Here is a 16,615-nt window from a genome sequence, read left to right as displayed (position 1 = left end):
AGCACTGAAAGCACGGTCTCAAAATGGTATTTTCTCAGCCATGTTCAGAGCAGCATTATTCACAATAGCAAAAAAAGTGGAAGCAACCCAAGTGACCACTGATGAATGAATAAACAAAACGTGTGTTTGAGGGGGTGTGCGTACATCATGGAGTATTACTCAGCCTTAAAGGGAAAGACATTCTGACACCTGCTACAGAGTGAACGAACCCTGAGGACAGTGTGCGATGTGAACTAAGCCAGTCACGGAAAGACAAACGCTATGATCCCACTTCTGTGAGGTCCCCAGAGGGGTCGGATTCACAGAGACAGAAAGCAGGTGCCAGGGGCCTGGGGGAGGGGCTGGGGACCAGGACAGAGTTTCAGTTCTGCACCATGAAGAGTTCTGTGGATGGATGGTGCTGATGGTTGCACGACAGCATGAATGTATTTATTACCACTGAGCTGTACGCTTAAAAAAAAATGACGACTAGGGTAAATTTTGTGTGTGTTTTCCCACAATAAAAAAACTTGAGGGGGCTGGTGGAGCGGACAGTGGCTCATGCAGGGTGGGTACAATTATGCTCAAGGAATATGAACAAGAGAGGGTGGGGGGCACGGGGTAAAGAGTGAGGACGGCCAATGTGAGAAGAGGTCTGAAGGGGTGCCTGGCAGGAGAGAGCCCTGGATGAGGTCGGAGGCCTGAACCCACCATCTCACTGCAGAGCCTGGAAGGTTCCGCCCTCTGCAGCCCTCCCTGCATCTTCCCCAGGCCCTGGCCTCCCACTCAGGCTGGAGTTCCCATGGCAACAGGCCGAGCTCCGCATCCTTCAGGAGGAGGAGGGTGGGGAGGGCCTGCTGTGTGCCAGAGTCCCATCAGAGGCTCTGTGTGCGCATTTCGTGTGTGTTGAAATGCGTCACCATCCGCAGCATCCCTGAAGAAGGGGAACATTGGCATCAGGAGCCTCTGGGGTCGTGGTAGAAATCCTAAGTGTCTTCTAAACACCAGTGATTCATGTTGCCATAATACTGACTGATCAGAAATATTGATAGAGCTCCCCCCTCCCTCTCCTCATCCCCCTCCTGCACAACAATGGAGAATAAAATGATGAGCAGAAAGAAAGCCCATGTCTGCCCTCCTGGAGCAGAGAGGTGACTAGGAGAGGCAGCTCTCCATACCCTCATGATTCATTCGCCCACCCATTTCCTCAAACAATATTTGCCAAGAGCGAACTTTGTGGTAGGCCCCAAAGGGTGGTGGGTACAGCAAAGAACCAACCCACAGAGCTGTATTCTAGTCAAGGGGTCTTACTTAGAACATAAAGTCAAGATTGCAGGTGATGGTGAGTGCTAGGATGGACAAAAGGTAGAGAGCAATATTTTAGAGTGGTCAAGGAGGGCTTCTTGGAGGTGGTGATATTTGAACCTGGCTGGAGGGAGGGAGGGAGGGAGTCATGGGAAAATCAAGGAGAACAGTCCAGACAGAGGAATCTACACCTTGAAAAGCCCTGAGGCTGGATGCTTGTCCTGCTTTGGGACCAGTGAGGAGACCAGTGTGGCTGGAGTGCAGGCGTCAGGGAGAAGGCAGGTGAAGACTGGGAGCCTGAGCAATGTGGTCAAGGTGGCCCACCATCTAGTGCAGGGGCGGGCCGACTGCCTGCCACCTGTCTTTGAAAAACGGGGTGCTCACTGTAAGCCAGGAACCCCCGCTTCTGTGCTCAGACCAGGCGAGGAGGAGCGAGAGGGGCCCCCCGTCGGCACGTGGAGGCCCCAGCACACAAGAATCCATCCACGGAAGCAGCCTCAAGAACACAGACCCCGGTAACCTAATTAGGAAAGGACGCATTTGTTTTTCATGTGATTTATTTCATTTAAAGTGTGTGTGATTTAATGCTTCCTGAAGAATGTGCTTAACCAGCTGGAAAAACCCATGAATGTTTCCCAGCCAGCACAAGTGCTGCAGTAGGACCCGGCTCCAGCTTGTGGTGGGCTGCATTCTGCAGTTTCCTCGGGGTCTTGTGGGGGGGGCGGGGCGTGGGAAGGTCCTGGACGCTGTCCCCAACACGCCGAGTCTTGGGTCTTTGTTCACAGGGGACGTCCGTCCACGTGGAGCTGTGCACCGAGACACAGTCTGATCTGGGCCCCTGGGAAGGGCCAGGGTCTGAATGCCTCAGAGACACCTGTTCCCGATCCTTCTGGCTGCGCAGGGGGCAGGAGCTGCAGGAGCAGGAGGGAAAGGAGGGGTTTGGGGGCTTGGGCGGCCCCTCGGGAAGCAGGCGTGAACCGGCACGCTCCATGTTCCGAGAGCTTTCTGACACGACGTAATAATAAAAGTGTGTCGTCACAGGATGATCTGAGCATCCCACACTCGGGGCTTCTTCCTCTTCTGTGAGAGGGGGCCCTTGGCATTGTGGTGGGCGTGGGAGGCGGCAGGCGGCTCTGAGGGGCACGGCCATGTGGGAGCAGGTGGCCGGTGAGGGATGCTGCTGCGGAAACCTTCTCCCTGCCCTTCTTGACACATAAAAATCCACACATATTTCACGTATACACAACTTGATGAGTTTGGGGGTAAGTGTGCATGTGTGAAACCCTCGCCACCGTCCCAGCCATAACCATCTCCATCACCTCCCCGTGGTTCCTCCTCCTGCCCCGGTTATTATTTTTTATTTTTAGATTTTATTTATTTATTTGACAGAGAGAGACAGCGAGAGAGGGAACACAAGCAGGGGGAGAGTGGGAGAGGGGGAAGCAGGCTTCCTGTGGAGCAGGGAGCCCGAGGCGGGGCTCGATCCCAGGAGCCCGGGATCATGACCTGAGCCGAAGGCACACGCTTAACCGACTGAGCCACCCAGGCACCCCTTGCCCCGGTTATTATTGTTGTTGTTGCTGCTGTTGTGTGTGCAGTAGGGAGGTCGCCCAGTGTTATCTGCTGTGTGTGGCAGCCGTCCCGAGTTGGCCCGCCTATCCCACCAATCCCCGCTCAGCTTCCAGAAGCTTCCCCTCCATTCTCCCGGACACACCCATGGCTGCTGGGAGAACCATCCATGTGGTCCTAAGCCACTGCCCGGTGCCCAGTCAATGTCGAAACTGCTTCATCCTGAGATCTCAAGTCCTAGTTTGGCCAATAAATGTCAACGACCCGGGAAGACACGAGCAAACCCTCCTGCCCACGTCTGCGCTCCAGCGGGCGGGGCCTGCATCTGGGCTCCGACGCACTTGGGGTGGGAAACGCCTAGAGAGGTGCAGGTGTCCTTGTTCAGCAGCATCTACTAAATGTCACCTATGTGCCCGGCTGAGGATTTGAGCCCCGATTCTGGAAAGGCCCAGTCTTCGGGGCTCCCTCTGGTCACTCGGCAGTGCCCTCCTTCCTCGTGCAGCTGTGGTTGTCCGTGGCCACAGCCTGAGCCGCGGTCCAGCCAGGGTGGAGGCAGGGCAGGGGAGGGCCAGGCCTCCGCCGGGTGCACGCTCGCCGTGGGGACCCCGGGGAGCACCCCCTGGACCGGGGCGCTGCAGAAGGGTGAGGCCTGCCACAATGCTTCTCTCTGCCAGTGGTCGGAAATCACGCCTTGTCCCAGGGCCCATGGCAGGGACGCTCTCCCCACTCACCCACGCTCTCCTCACTCACCCACATGGGGCTGGGGGCCCTGCCTGCGGTGCCAGGACCCACTCGAGGTCTGAGCCACCCCACGACCGTCCCAGGCGAGTCAGCTCTGCCCTTGTTATGGCTGAATGGTGTCCCCTTGGAATTCTTTGTTGTAGCCCTAACGCCCAGCACCCCAGGATGAGGCTGCGTTAGGAGACAGGACTTTCAAAGAGGTGATCAGGTTAAAACAAGGCCACCTGGTGGGACCTAATCGAGTTGGTGTGTGTCCTTCCAAGTAGAGGAGATGCAGATGTAGATCCACGCAGAGGGAAGGCCGTGTGAGGACACAGGGGGAGGACGGCATCTAGATGTCAAGGACAGAGGCCTTGGGAGCAGCCAGCCTAACGACACTAGATCTGGGACTTTCAGCCTCCAGGACGGGGAGAGAATAAATTTCCTAACTGTTTAAGCCTCCCATCTGGGTGATTTGTTACAGCAACCCTAGAAAATTATTACAGCCCTTGTATCTGTCTTACGGGAAAGATCTTTATTTAAAAAAAAAAATTTTTTTTTTTTTTTAACTCACGTATCTAATAAATGTACGGAGTACCAGCTCTGTTCCAGGTGAACTTTGCTCCCCATGTACGCTGACCTTTCTCACTGCCCTTTAGACATGCAGACCCCTTCCCTTCCTCGGAGACTCTGTACTCAGTGCTTCCTCCAGTCTCTCGCTCTACCTGGATTCTTCTCCATGGCCCAGTGTTCGCAGGAGAAATTCCTACCCCCCTCCCACCGTCTTAGCAAAAGTAGCCCCTCTAGACAATATCACATCCACTTGCTTCCATTCTCCATGGCGGGGACCACTGTTAGAAGTTACTCTTACTTGTTTCTCTGCCGACTGACTTCTCATCTACTGGAGTCTAAAGCCCGTGGAAGTGTCTTGTCCACCGGTGCTTAGCACAGTGAATAGCAGTTGCATGAATGAATGAATGAATGAATGAATGAATGAATGAATGAAGTGAGAGCTTCCCAGAGAACCCTGTGAGGCCCTGGCTGACAAAGGCAGGGTCCTCTAGGCTCACTGGAGGGGCAACTCAGGGGTAGCTCATGACTCAGGCGAGACTCAGACCAGCCCCTTCTCGCTCCTTCCCTACACGGTACTCTCACCTGGGAGGGGCAGGTGTGGGCAGAGGGTCTCCTTCCTGCTGCTTAGGGTGCACTGCATCAACTCTGGGTGTCCTGAGGCTTCCTTTCTGCCCTTCCTCGGGCAGCAGGAAACCTCTTCAGGGGAAGGGAACAAGGTGGTTTCTGCACATAGGTCTAAGTTTTGGGGGGGAGAGGGGGACATGTCTAGCCTGAATGTCTCCCCGTCCAGGAGGGCCTGAGATCCTCATTAGGATGCAGAGGAATTTCGCAAAGTGGGAGGTGGAGATGATGGGGACACGCCGCACTGGGGTTTGGGCAGAGGCTTCTTCTCTATAGAAGAAGCACGTACGGACGTTTATAAATAGAGGGTGTAGCATTTTTATTCAGAAGAAAAATAATGGACCTCATTTTCTAAAGGAACATCTTTTTTGAATCGTCAAGAATTGCTTAAAAAGACACATCTTGGGGGATACCAACCTCCAGACTCATTTAATGTATCCCTGTTAATCCTAACACTTTCAACTAAAAACAAGCAAACATAATTTTTCCTAAGTGTTTCCAGCTGTGAGATGTCAATTTCTACAATTTGGTGACCAGATGTGCTTATATTTAATAAACTCCAAACCTTAAAATGTAAACTTTGAAATATTGCAGTGCGTTTATTTAAAAAAAAAAAAAAAAGCCTTCTGCAGCTATCTGACATTTTAGGAGAGTGACGCGCATCCTTCGTTATTCTGAAGCTAAAAGCTCTTGCTCAGATTGTTGGGGTCTGAAAAAGGTGTGTGGGCTTTGCTCATTCCATTTCCCATTTTTTGGTAATATATAACATTACTCTCCATGTTCTGGAAATGCTGTGATTCACATTTTGTGTTTATTCAAATGTAATGTTAGTTTCTAATATGAATGTGCAATATGTCTGTGACAGAATGCTGTGAGGTTTTCTGTAATAAAATTATAAGAGTAAAAACAGAATGCTGTGAGGTTTTCTGTAATAAAATTGTAAGAGTAAAAACAGAATACAAGTTTTCAGATTTTTTTCTCACTTACTCAGACTTGATTCACAACCGATATATCGTGGGATTTTTTTTGCTTGTTTGTTTTAGTGAGCTCGTTACAAAGCGTATTAATTGTCCTTGGTGGGCAGATGTAAAGAAATTCTTTTATACTTAAATAAAGTTGCTGTGACTGAAAAAACCAGCCCTCCATCTTCAGAAAATATTTATGCATTAATTTGTTACAGAATTATCTAATTATCATAATTGAAGTACCATTTGGGCCAATCTTTCTTTAAGAAATGATGTATGCTTTTTAAATGCCATTACTCTATAAAAGAAAATTGCTCGATATATTTACATCTGGTAGTAGAGTTTTCATCCTTAAAATGTATTCCTATACACAGAAAGCAAGTTTCTGTGCCTACGGCAGGGACCGCAAATGCTAATTCCTTTGTTGTTTTGTTTGTTTGAGACCACTGATTTTTAAGTTATAAATTATTTTAGGCACCGTTGTGGAAGAAAGCGACCATCTACTAAATTATGGCAAAGATGTTAAAATAAAAAAAAAAAAGACGTTTTAGAATAAACAAAAGGACATCACTGTGATTTTAGGCACTGGTATTTTGCCAAAATCGTTGTGTAAATTTTGATTTTTTTAAAGTTCTGCATCATCTATGTGTTCATCTTAGCAATGTGTAAGTGATGTGAGTACCAGGCCAGCTAATGATCTGCGACATGTTTATGTTATAATTCAGGTTTTGAAAAAGAGAGACAGAGACAGAAAGCCAAACAATATAAAACATCATGACTCTAGTTTTTCAAAAGCAAAAGTCATTCCTTCATTCATTTAAGCTGTTGACTTCCTACTATGCGTCAGGCACTGCGGTGAGCTTTGAGAGGCTGGCAGGCAGGCAAAACCCAAAATCACGCAGTGACAGCGGAAATCATAGTGAGATCCTAGACAAGAGCAGAGTAAAAAGTGTGCAAAAAAAAGGAATGAATCTCATTAATTTGAGACATTTTTTCAGATTTTAGCATTTTTGCCATAATTTAGGAGGCAGCATTTTTGTCTTATAACGGTGCCTGAAAAAATCTGCCCCTTAAAATCCACAGCCTCACCAACATAAAAACAACACATTAGTGAGATAGTTAACATATGCATTCAGTTCATTCAAACAGATCTCTTAGGGGGAGAAAAGCCAGGGCACTTTAGACTTCTTTGTGGTAAAAGGGGCAGAAATAAAGAGTCTCGCCAAAAGGCCTGCTTTGAACAGCTGATGGGGGGAGCCCCACACAGGACGCGACGCTTGGGAAGAAAGCTAGGGACACTAGGGAAAGATGCCATCCCAGGAAATAATTTGCAAAACAGATGGCTAGCATTTAAATAGTCTACGGTTTGCAAATGGATGGGTCTCTGGGACCCTGACCATGCTGTGCTGTGTCCATGGCAACCATTCTCTTCCTCAGCGACGCGCGGAGTGGCTGGGCTGTGCGGGTGGGGGGGCGGATTGCGGGAAGCGGCCCCAGCTGATGTTCTGCCCAGCAGAGCATGGGCTGTCCTCCCAAGTACCCCAGGCTGGGGTCGGGGCGCTTCTGCAGCAGGAGTGCATTCCCCGCAATTCTGGGCCCTGGAAAGTCCCAGATCAGGGACGGGGACAGACTGGTCCTGGTGAGGACTCTATTTTGTTACCCTCTGCCTGTGTCCTCACGTGGCGGGGAGAGAAGGGCATCTCTCCTGTCTCTTCTTATGAGGGCACTGATCCCACCGGAAGGGCTCCGCGCTCGTGACCTAATCACCTCCCCAAAGGTCTCACCCCGAATACCGTCACAAACGTGCAGTCCCTAGAAAGCTCCAAGCTCAGGGTCGGTGCTCGGGGAAATGTGAACACCTAACAGGTTCTGGATTTCACTGAAGATGAAAAGTGAACTAACTGAGAGTATGTGCCCAGCAACGGGGTTTATTCTTTCACTGGAGACAAAAATGAGCAGTGGGGGTGGGGCTGCCTCGAGCCTCTTTCATCCTGTAAAGGAAGGCCTACTGTGTGTCAGCTCAGCGTTCCAGTTTCCGGGGTGCTCTGGGCCCCTTCCCCACCCACCCTTCTCCACTCCGCTGCAGTTTCCATGGCGACGGTCTGAGCCTCCCTTTGTTGCTAAGGGCGATAAGCAATCTGGAGAGAGGGAGCAGGCCATTGACTCATCTCACTGAGACTCGGTGGTGGGCACAGGAGGGATGGGGGGGACAGGGATGCAGAAGGGGCTCAGCTCTGCAACCACCCCCGCACTGGTCCAGGCACATCTTTGGGTGCCTTTGAATGGGGTATGCACAAGAACGAAAACACACAGGTGAGGGGCTCTGAGAGTCAGGTAGAAATCATGCGTCTCCTGCAGCCTCTGGTTCCAACAGCATTATCTGTCCTCAGGGTCCATCAGGTCGTCTGTCTGGTAAATACTGATGGAGCTTTTCCGGGTGCCAGGCCCTCATCTGGGGGCAGAGAATAAATGTCAGGCAACCCTGTGCTTTGTTCTCATGGGAGACACGTTCATCTGTTCCCAAAGTTTGGCCCTTGCCTTAAGAAAGATGTCCAGTGTCTTCTGGGAGGCGGGATCGTGCTAGACCTCGGGGTAACGGCAGGGAATACAATGAGCCTCCCTCCCCTGGTGCAAGGGAGACAGACAATGAACAACAGGGTTAACACAACCTCAGAAGTTCACCAGGCCTGTGAAGAAAAACAAAGCGGAGAACTGGAAGGTGTTAATACGGAAGGCAAGGACGGTCTTCGATGCGTGCTAAGGCCGTGGGGCTATCTGAGCAGAAGGCCAAATGGTAAACATGAGACTCTCTGGGGGAGAGAAATCTAGGCAGAGGGAATAGCAGGTCCGGAGGCAAAAACGTACTGTGCGTGTGCAAGGGAGTCCAACGTAGCCACATCATGCAAGGCCTCATAAAACATGGGGCTTTGTTAACAAATTGTTAATATTGATCCTAGTGCTGTTGATGGAGTTTCTCCTATGAGTCAGACCCAGGGCCAGGAGCTGGGTTTACGTGGATGCATCAAAACTGACGCGCGAAGTTATTAGGGGATCCTGATATTAATCAGATCATCAAAAAGCAGACGCCTTTCAAGAATATCGAGCTCGCATTTAGTGCCTTCGCTCGGCTTGTGGTGTCTGCTTGTGCTGGGCATCCACAGACAAGTATCAACCCTGTAAGGTGGATGATATTATCCCAAATTTAGCCATCAGGGGATGGAGGCGCAGAGAGGTTGGACAATCTCTGGAACATTCTGCCGCTAGCCGGCGGCAGGGCTGGGGTTTGAACGGAAGCCATGTGGCTTCCGGACCCATGATGTCACCTGGTAGGGGTGCTCCTTGCAACCATGTTCTAGTCCCAAGTATACAGGGCAGGTACACAGACGGCTGGCTCGACCCCAGGGTTGGAAGACGATGCGCTAACTCGGCGGGGGGACGCCATTGCTGAAGAAAGTGACTGGGGGGAGGGATACCCGGTGTCGAAAGAGAAAGAGTCTGTGATGGGTGGACACGTCATCTTTAGGGAAAATTCTCCAAAGGAAGCCCGTCGTAGCTAGTCCACCAACCACCTTTTGTCAAATTATGGCTTATAAGACGCTGGACCGTGTGTTCAGTATCGTTACTATTGTCTTACGAGGTAGGACCAATTAATATTCCGATTTTACCCATAAGTTCGACTAGCCACGTCTCAGAGAGAGAGATGGAAACACCTGCCCCCAAACCTACATTTTTTCATATTTATTTCTTAAATTGGGGTGAAACGCACGTAACATAAAAGTTGCCATCTTGACCACTTCAAGCGTGCAGTTCAGTGGAGTTAAGTACCATCACCACCATCCGTCCGTAGGACTCTCTTCATCTTGCAAAACTGAAATTGTGTCCCTGTTGCCGCTCCCCCCAGCCCGGGGCCCCCACCATCCTGCGGGCTGTCTCTCCAACTCTGACCACTCCAAGTTCCTCCTATAAGGGGACTCCTAGAGTACTTGGCTTTTTGTGACTGGCTTCTTTCACACATCATCATGTCCTCAGGTTCATCCACACCGTGGCATGTGCCAGAACCTCCTTCCTCCTTTTGGAGGCTGAACGATATCCCACTGTGTGCATACACCCCGTTTTACTTATCCATCACCTGTCAATGGACATTGGGCTGCTCCCACCTTGGGCTACTGTAAATAAGGCTGCATGAACATCGATGTACACATATGTCTTCGAGGCCCTGCTTTCGACTCTTTGGGCAATGTACCTAGAAGCAAAGTTGATGGATCCTAATTCCACGCTTGGTTTTTTTGAGGAACCGCAAGACCGCTCTCCACACCAGTTGCACCATTTTGTGTTCCCATCAGCAGCGCACAGGGGAAGGACCCATATTTTTAGTTATTTACAAATAATGAGTGAGAAACTAGCCAATTCCAGGCTGGGATTTTGAACATACACTCGGTTTAGTACCAGATTCCAGAATATTCCATCCTCTGAGGTTCTCTCTGCTGATTTTCAGCTACTGACACCTCCTCAGCCCAGCAGCAGTTTCCATGGTAACAGACTGAGTTTGTCTGGGTTGCTAAGGAACCAAAGAGCCCTGAGGAGGGACAGGCTGGAGCTCCAGTGTGCAGCCAGCCTAGGTGAGGGATGGGGAGGCTGGGGGGCCCTCATCAGTGGCTCACGCACATCCTCTGTGCTTGTCCTGCAACACATCTTTGCGCAAGGGCACAAAGTTGGCTCTGAGCCTCACAGGATCTAGAAAACCCCACATCTTCACACCAGAAGTGGCCGGGGACCTAAACATTCAGTGTCCTCACCATATCCTCCTCCCTTTTACTTATTCACTCAACAAACATGTATTGAGAGCCTGCTCTGGTAAGTCAGTGTGCCAGACCCTGGGACCACCATGATGAGAAAGACACAGATACGATGTTGATGGACAGCAGAATGTGCTGCCCCCAAATACGTCACTTTGGGACGTGGGTTATTTTTTGCTGCAGGCCCTTGGAAAAGAGCAAATGCAGGGAGGGGCTTTGTCTGGGCCCCTCAGCCACCTCAGTACAGATCCTCAATGTCATGACAGGAGCTCAACGTCATCAGTCCCTCCGGGGAGTTTCATCCCCCCGGAAAGACTGGCTCTTGTCACAGGAGGGGTGATCAGAAGCAGACACCACACCCAGAAAGACCGTCACAAACCATCACACCTCCTTTCCCCAAAATCATTTATTCTCCCCAAAAAGGCCCACATCCCCTGTCCCTCTCCCTATGGGGATGGTACGCAAGCCTGCATCCTAGGCCGCTCTGGGAGCTGCTTTCTGCCTGGGCGTCTCCCATGTATACGTGAGATGTACACCTTAACAACTTCTGTTTTATGCTTGTTAATCTGTCCTTCGTTACAGGGATCTCAGCCAAGAACTCAGAAGGGTGGAGAGAAAATTATCTTTCCTCCCTGCAATGTTTTCGTTTGTTCGTTTTGTTTTGTTTTTCTCTACAAGAGCCTGCTTGGAGATGCTTCCATTCGATAATTTATCCTACAGATGTTCACTGTAGGTCCACCCTGTGCTAGGCTATGTTAGCAAGAAGAGAAAGAAACACAACCCTCCTGGGAGATGGCAGTTATGGGGTGGGGTCATCCTTAGTCAAGTAGCCAGTGCCTGAGCAGTCCCTCACAGACCTTATTTTTTTATTTTTTTTATTTTTTTTAAAGATTTTATTTATTTATTTGAGAGAGAGAATGAAAGAGAGAGAGCACAAGAGCAGGGAGGGTCAGAGGGAGAAGCAGACTCCCTGCCGAGCAGGGAGCCCAATGCGGGACTCGATCCCAGGACTCCAGGATCATGACCTGAGCTGAAGGCAGTTGCTTAACCAACTGAGCCACCCAGGCGCCCTTATTCAAATGCATCCTTGGAATGTTCTACAGCTTGATTGTGGTGTTGTACCCAGGTGCCTACATTCATCAAAACCCGTTAGTTGCATGCTTACAACAGGTGCCTTTTGCTGTATGTACATTACACACCGATAAGTTGATTTTTTAAAAAAATGCATTTTGGGGCAGGGTCAGAATTTTACTATTTGGGTCTCTGTGGACTCCTAAGAAATCCCAAGTGTCAAAAAAAAAAAAAAAAAGCCACTGATAGAAGCAGCATCTTCTGACCACTCATCCGCGGACTGGGAGGAGCCCTATGGCTCTAGGGACGGACTCCTATGCATCGTACCTGCCCCAGGATGACTTCAGGGGAGACGGGGGCTCGGTGAGTCAGATGAAGGAGATGAGTGGAATCAGTCGGTTTGCATATGGCAGGCTGTTATTCTCCTTCAGAATTGGGTCGCTGGGGAAGGCTGTCTCTCCTCTAAGTCCCAGCCCCCCCACCCCCCAGATACCAAAACATCCTAAGACACCGAAAGGTAAAAACCATAATTAATGTAGGTGGATCGACGGGTCAGTGGGCAAGCAGGTGGGTGGGTCAGTGGATGGACGGATGAGTTCAAGTGCCAACTGTATAGATTTCCACCCCCAAAATGGGAAGAAAATTGCAAGTACAAGTAGAAATGAGGTGCGTGACATCCCTCCCCCAGCACAGGGTGACTCCTTGCAGCCCAGGTACTCCTTCATTCAAAACATTTATTAAATTCCTGCTGGGCCACGATTACTAGATCACACACAGTCTTTAGCCACCTTCTGGAACATTCCAGGTTCTCTGGATCCCTTCCGTCCCCTCCTCCCCACTGCAGCCGTTTTCATGGCAACAGCCTCGGCCAATCACCGCTGAAGGAGAAGAAGCTGGCTTGCCGACTTCCAGCCAGGGTCCCCAGGGATGGGAGAAGTAGCATAAACTCGGGAGGCTGCCCATCGCAACGCAAAGGGAGTCGAGTGTGTGGGATGGCACAGAAGCCATACCCTCCCAGAGCTTCATCTAGCAGGAGACACAGGAAGAGAGCCAGGGGTGAGAAACATCAGGAACAGAGCAAGGGTGGAGGGTGGGAACAGGGAAGGGCGTGGGGGGAGGGGAGCGGAGGAGGGAGGACCCTGCTGAAGTGGTGTCTGAGCGGACTTGAAATAAGAGAGCAGGGGAGGCTGGAAGTCCAAGTGAGGACCCTCTTCCCGGCTTGCCCATGATCGCCTTTGGGCTGTGTCCTCACTCCATGGGGAGAGAGTGCTCTGGGGTCTCCTCCTCTTCTTCCAAACACCACTGATCCCACCCTCATGACCTCATCTAAACCTAATCACCCCCTCAAAGCCCACATCCCAGTACCAGCACACTTGGGGGGTTAGGGCTTCAACATAAGTTTTGGGGGGATGCAATTCAGCCCATATGGGTACCTTGGGAGGACCAGGAAAACTCAGTCCTGAATTTGGTTTGGGAGTCGTCCTCACCCGCCAACGCAAATATGAAGCGGAACACAAATGAAAAGGCAGCTTCATCCTGAGCCTCAAAGGATCTCCACAAAGGAAGTGACCTGCACGTGAAGAAGGAATCCACTATATATGTGACAGGGCCACGCAGCAGAAAACAACAGGGCGCCCGCGGACGAGCAGGGACCTCAGCCTTCGGCCTCAGGGAACTGAATTCTACCAACAACTGCATGGTGTTGGAAAAGGACCTCGAGACCCAGAAGGGAAAATGGTCCAGCCTGCGAGACCCCTGCCCCCCACTCCCGCCCCAGCAAGCCCAGATAATACGCAGAGTTTCAAGTGGCTCAGTTCCTGATGCTTTGTTATGCAGCGGCAGACACCGGATCCGTCAGCTGACTGAATGGGTGGACGGTATCTTTAAAAAGAGGCGCTCTCTCGGCCCACAGTTAGGCTCCCGGTTAAGTAAACTAACTGAATCAGTGAGCCAAGACCTGTGCCTGATTAGAATTCCAGTAGCGCAAAACCTGTCTTCAGAAGTCAACATGCTAAAGAGGAAAGCCGTCGTGATCCTTATCTTTTCCAAAGATTTTTACTTCAGGAAAAGTAACTGGAGAGAGTCTGCCTTAAAATGAGAATCTGTTTCACAAGCTCCATACGCAAATGACCAGCTGAGGACCACCCACGGGGGACACCTGCCTGGACCGGATCTGGCCCGGGCGGGCACGGTGTCCACTCCCTAGTGAGGAGGTAGGGGCAGCGGTCTTACTGGGGACAAAGACCCATATTTTTATTGATTCATTTGTTGCCATTTCAGAGCCTGGAAAATTCCAGGCTCCAAGGCTTTCTCCCCTCCTTTGCAGCCCCTCCCTCCCTGTGCTGTGGTTTCCATGGCAACAGCCGGAGCCCGCTCCTGATGCAGAGGCTGGTGAAGGCTCCTGGGGAAAGGAGCCGCTGACACCCCACCAGCCAGGGCGCCTTGGAGGGGAGGAGACCCTTAAAGGCACAGACATCTCGCCAACACTCCATGCGCATTTAAAAAAGGTTTTATGGTAGTAAAGCATACATGTGATAAAATTTACCCTTTTCACCATTTTTTAGGCACGTAGTTCTGTGGGACTGAGTGCATTCACACTGCTGTGCACCATCCCCACCATCGGTCTCTGAGCTTCTTCCCAAACTGAAACTGTCCCCATTAAACCACAACCCCCGACCCCGTCCTCCCCCAGCCCTGATAGCCACCATCCTACCTCGGTCTCTCTGAATTCGACAGCTCTAGGCTGTGGCGAGTGACAGGAGTTTCTTCCCTTTCAAGGTTGAATAATATTCCCGCGTATGGATGTGCCACATTTTGCTCATCCATTCATTCCTCAAAGGACACTGGGTTGCTTCCATGTTTTGGCTACTGTGAATAATGCTGCTATGAACATGGATGTGCAGACATCTCTTTGAGACCCTACGTGCAGTTCTTTTGGATGTGGACCCAGAGGTGGAATTGCTGGACCACATGGTAATTCCTGGCTTAACGCTGTGAGGGGCCGCCATACTGTTTTCCAAGCGGCTGCTCGACTCTGCTTTCCCACCAGCGACCGTGCGTGTCTTCCTCACTTGCCACAACTGCTCCTTCTGATGGAGTCTTTGCAGACGGGCAACGACATGGCTCTGGAGCTTCTGCTGACTCTACACCATTGCAAGTGTTTAGCTGAGTGGTGGTCGTGGGTGCTGGTAGCCCAAACACCATCTCCTACCATCCGGTCTTCATTAGGGTTTGTTTTTTTTTTTAAGTTTATTTATTTATTTATTTTTACGTCACCTCCACACCCAACGTGGGGCTCGAACTCACGACTCGAGATCGAGCGTTGCATGCTACACCAACTGAGCCAGCCAGGCGCCCCCAGTGTTCATTAGTTCAATTATTTGTTTGTATGCTTACTCCCGCAACACTGTTTTTCGAGCGTCTACAGTCTGCTAGGCACTGGAAGGTAAACAGTGCACAAGAACAGACCCAGTCTCTGCTTTCGTGGAGCTCTACCTGTCTGTACTTGAGTTTCCTCATCTGTGAAATGGGCACGACACAGATTCTGCCCCCATAGGGGTCAGCGAAGACTAGATGACTCATATTTGTAAAGCGATAGGGCACAGCCTGGTGCGCGTGAACCATCATCTGGCCTGGCCCTGTGCTGGCCACGGTGGAAGGAGTGGACCCTCCCCTCTGGAGTACAGCTGGGGTGTGCATGAGCGAGCAGGACACCTGTCTCAGGACCCACTCGTGCAAGGCAGGACCACGGCATCCACCTCAGCTGTCCCTCCCATGCTCCCCACGCAGCCATCGCAGAGTCCTGACTAGATGGGCTCCAGAACATCCCCAGAAGCCGACCTGGCTCCCTCCTCATCGCTGGGCTCAAAACGCTGCCACCGCATTTTAGGTGGCCCCAGAATGGCCCGTGCTTTTGCTAGGACTGTCCCTTGAGGAATTCCTACCACTAACAGGGTGAATACCACATTCTGAACTTCTACCTGGGAGGTGACCTCATTGCAGGCTAGGGGTGTGTCTTGACCCCGCACCTCAACCCTTGCGCAGAGCCGCCTGTTGTAAGTGATAACAACAACACTAAGAAGTACTAACGTATGCATGTGCGCTGCGGCACTTTGTGGTCCTACGCCACGAGCCCAGGAAGCTCTGCTGCATGGACAGACTGTCTCCAACACATCCACCAACAAGGAAATCAACCCTTCTCGACCCACAAAACCTCACGTCCCATGTTTGAACGAGTCTCAGAGAACAAACACGACCTTGAACCTCCTTCCCCTCTTTCAGCTCTTTGATGCCATGCTCCGTCTCACGAAAAAAGAATCACTGTGAGTTCTCTTGTTTCCAGATGTACACACGGCCTCTTTGCGAGCGTCTGTTTTCAGTTCATACTTTCAAAGTTTGTTGATTTGGGAGTTCAAGGCCCTCTCTGGCCCGCGGATAGCACGGCAGTTCCTGGAACCGGCTGTGTGTGTGTGTGTGAAGGGGCATCTGTGAGCAGAGCCCCAGAAGAAAGCCTCTCTTTCTGCTGTGTTGAAGGGTGGGGTATGGGGCATCCAGCCTCTCAGCCCTCTCCTTCCTTCCTGCACGGAACCTATAAACAGCCAAGTCTTGTACTTGAGGCTGGAGTCTGTGGCCTCCTCCATACGCTGTCACAGAACAGCTACAGTACGTGCTCAGCAAATTCCTGTCAGACAGAATTCCCCAAACAGGTCCCCTCTGTGACTGGAACGTATTTAGGAGAATTTGACTCTGTGCCTGTGGCCTGGGGCGGCATGCGTGCATGTGTGCTGAGCGTGCACGCTCCCTGTGGAAACATCTACACTCATGGTGGGCACCTCTGCACCCCTTCTTCCCCGCTCCCTCTCCACCAATCACCAGCCAGGTGCCCAGCACTCTACTCCAAGAAGCTGCTCTTGCCCATCCTAAATCTGATGGCTACGTCCGTCTGGGTCCCTCAGCTCACAGAGCTTGACCGACTCACAGGGACGCTAACCTCCCTATGGTCTTTGTCTTCCTTCC

At 51.1% G+C, this 16,615-nt stretch overlaps 1 long non-coding RNA gene across 1 annotated transcript in view; it reads right to left on the bottom strand.

Annotated features, from left to right (window-relative positions):
- Positions 1-8,119: 8,119 nt before the first annotated feature.
- Positions 8,120-16,615, bottom strand: part of LOC123856240 (uncharacterized) — a 51,852-nt gene continuing 43,356 nt past the window's right edge. Inside the window, exon 3 of the long non-coding RNA XR_006793658.1 lies at positions 8,120-8,184. This is a non-coding gene — a long non-coding RNA (uncharacterized LOC123856240). The remainder of the gene's footprint in view (positions 8,185-16,615) is intronic.

Source organism: Mirounga angustirostris, unplaced genomic scaffold (genome assembly GCF_029215605.1).
Source record: "Mirounga angustirostris isolate CCGP_5_RB_7025 unplaced genomic scaffold, mMirAng1.0.hap1 SCAF_16, whole genome shotgun sequence".
Taxonomy (NCBI): domain Eukaryota; kingdom Metazoa; phylum Chordata; class Mammalia; order Carnivora; family Phocidae; genus Mirounga; species Mirounga angustirostris.
Note: the sequence above shows the minus strand (reverse complement) of the source record. Positions and strands in the feature narration are given on the sequence as shown.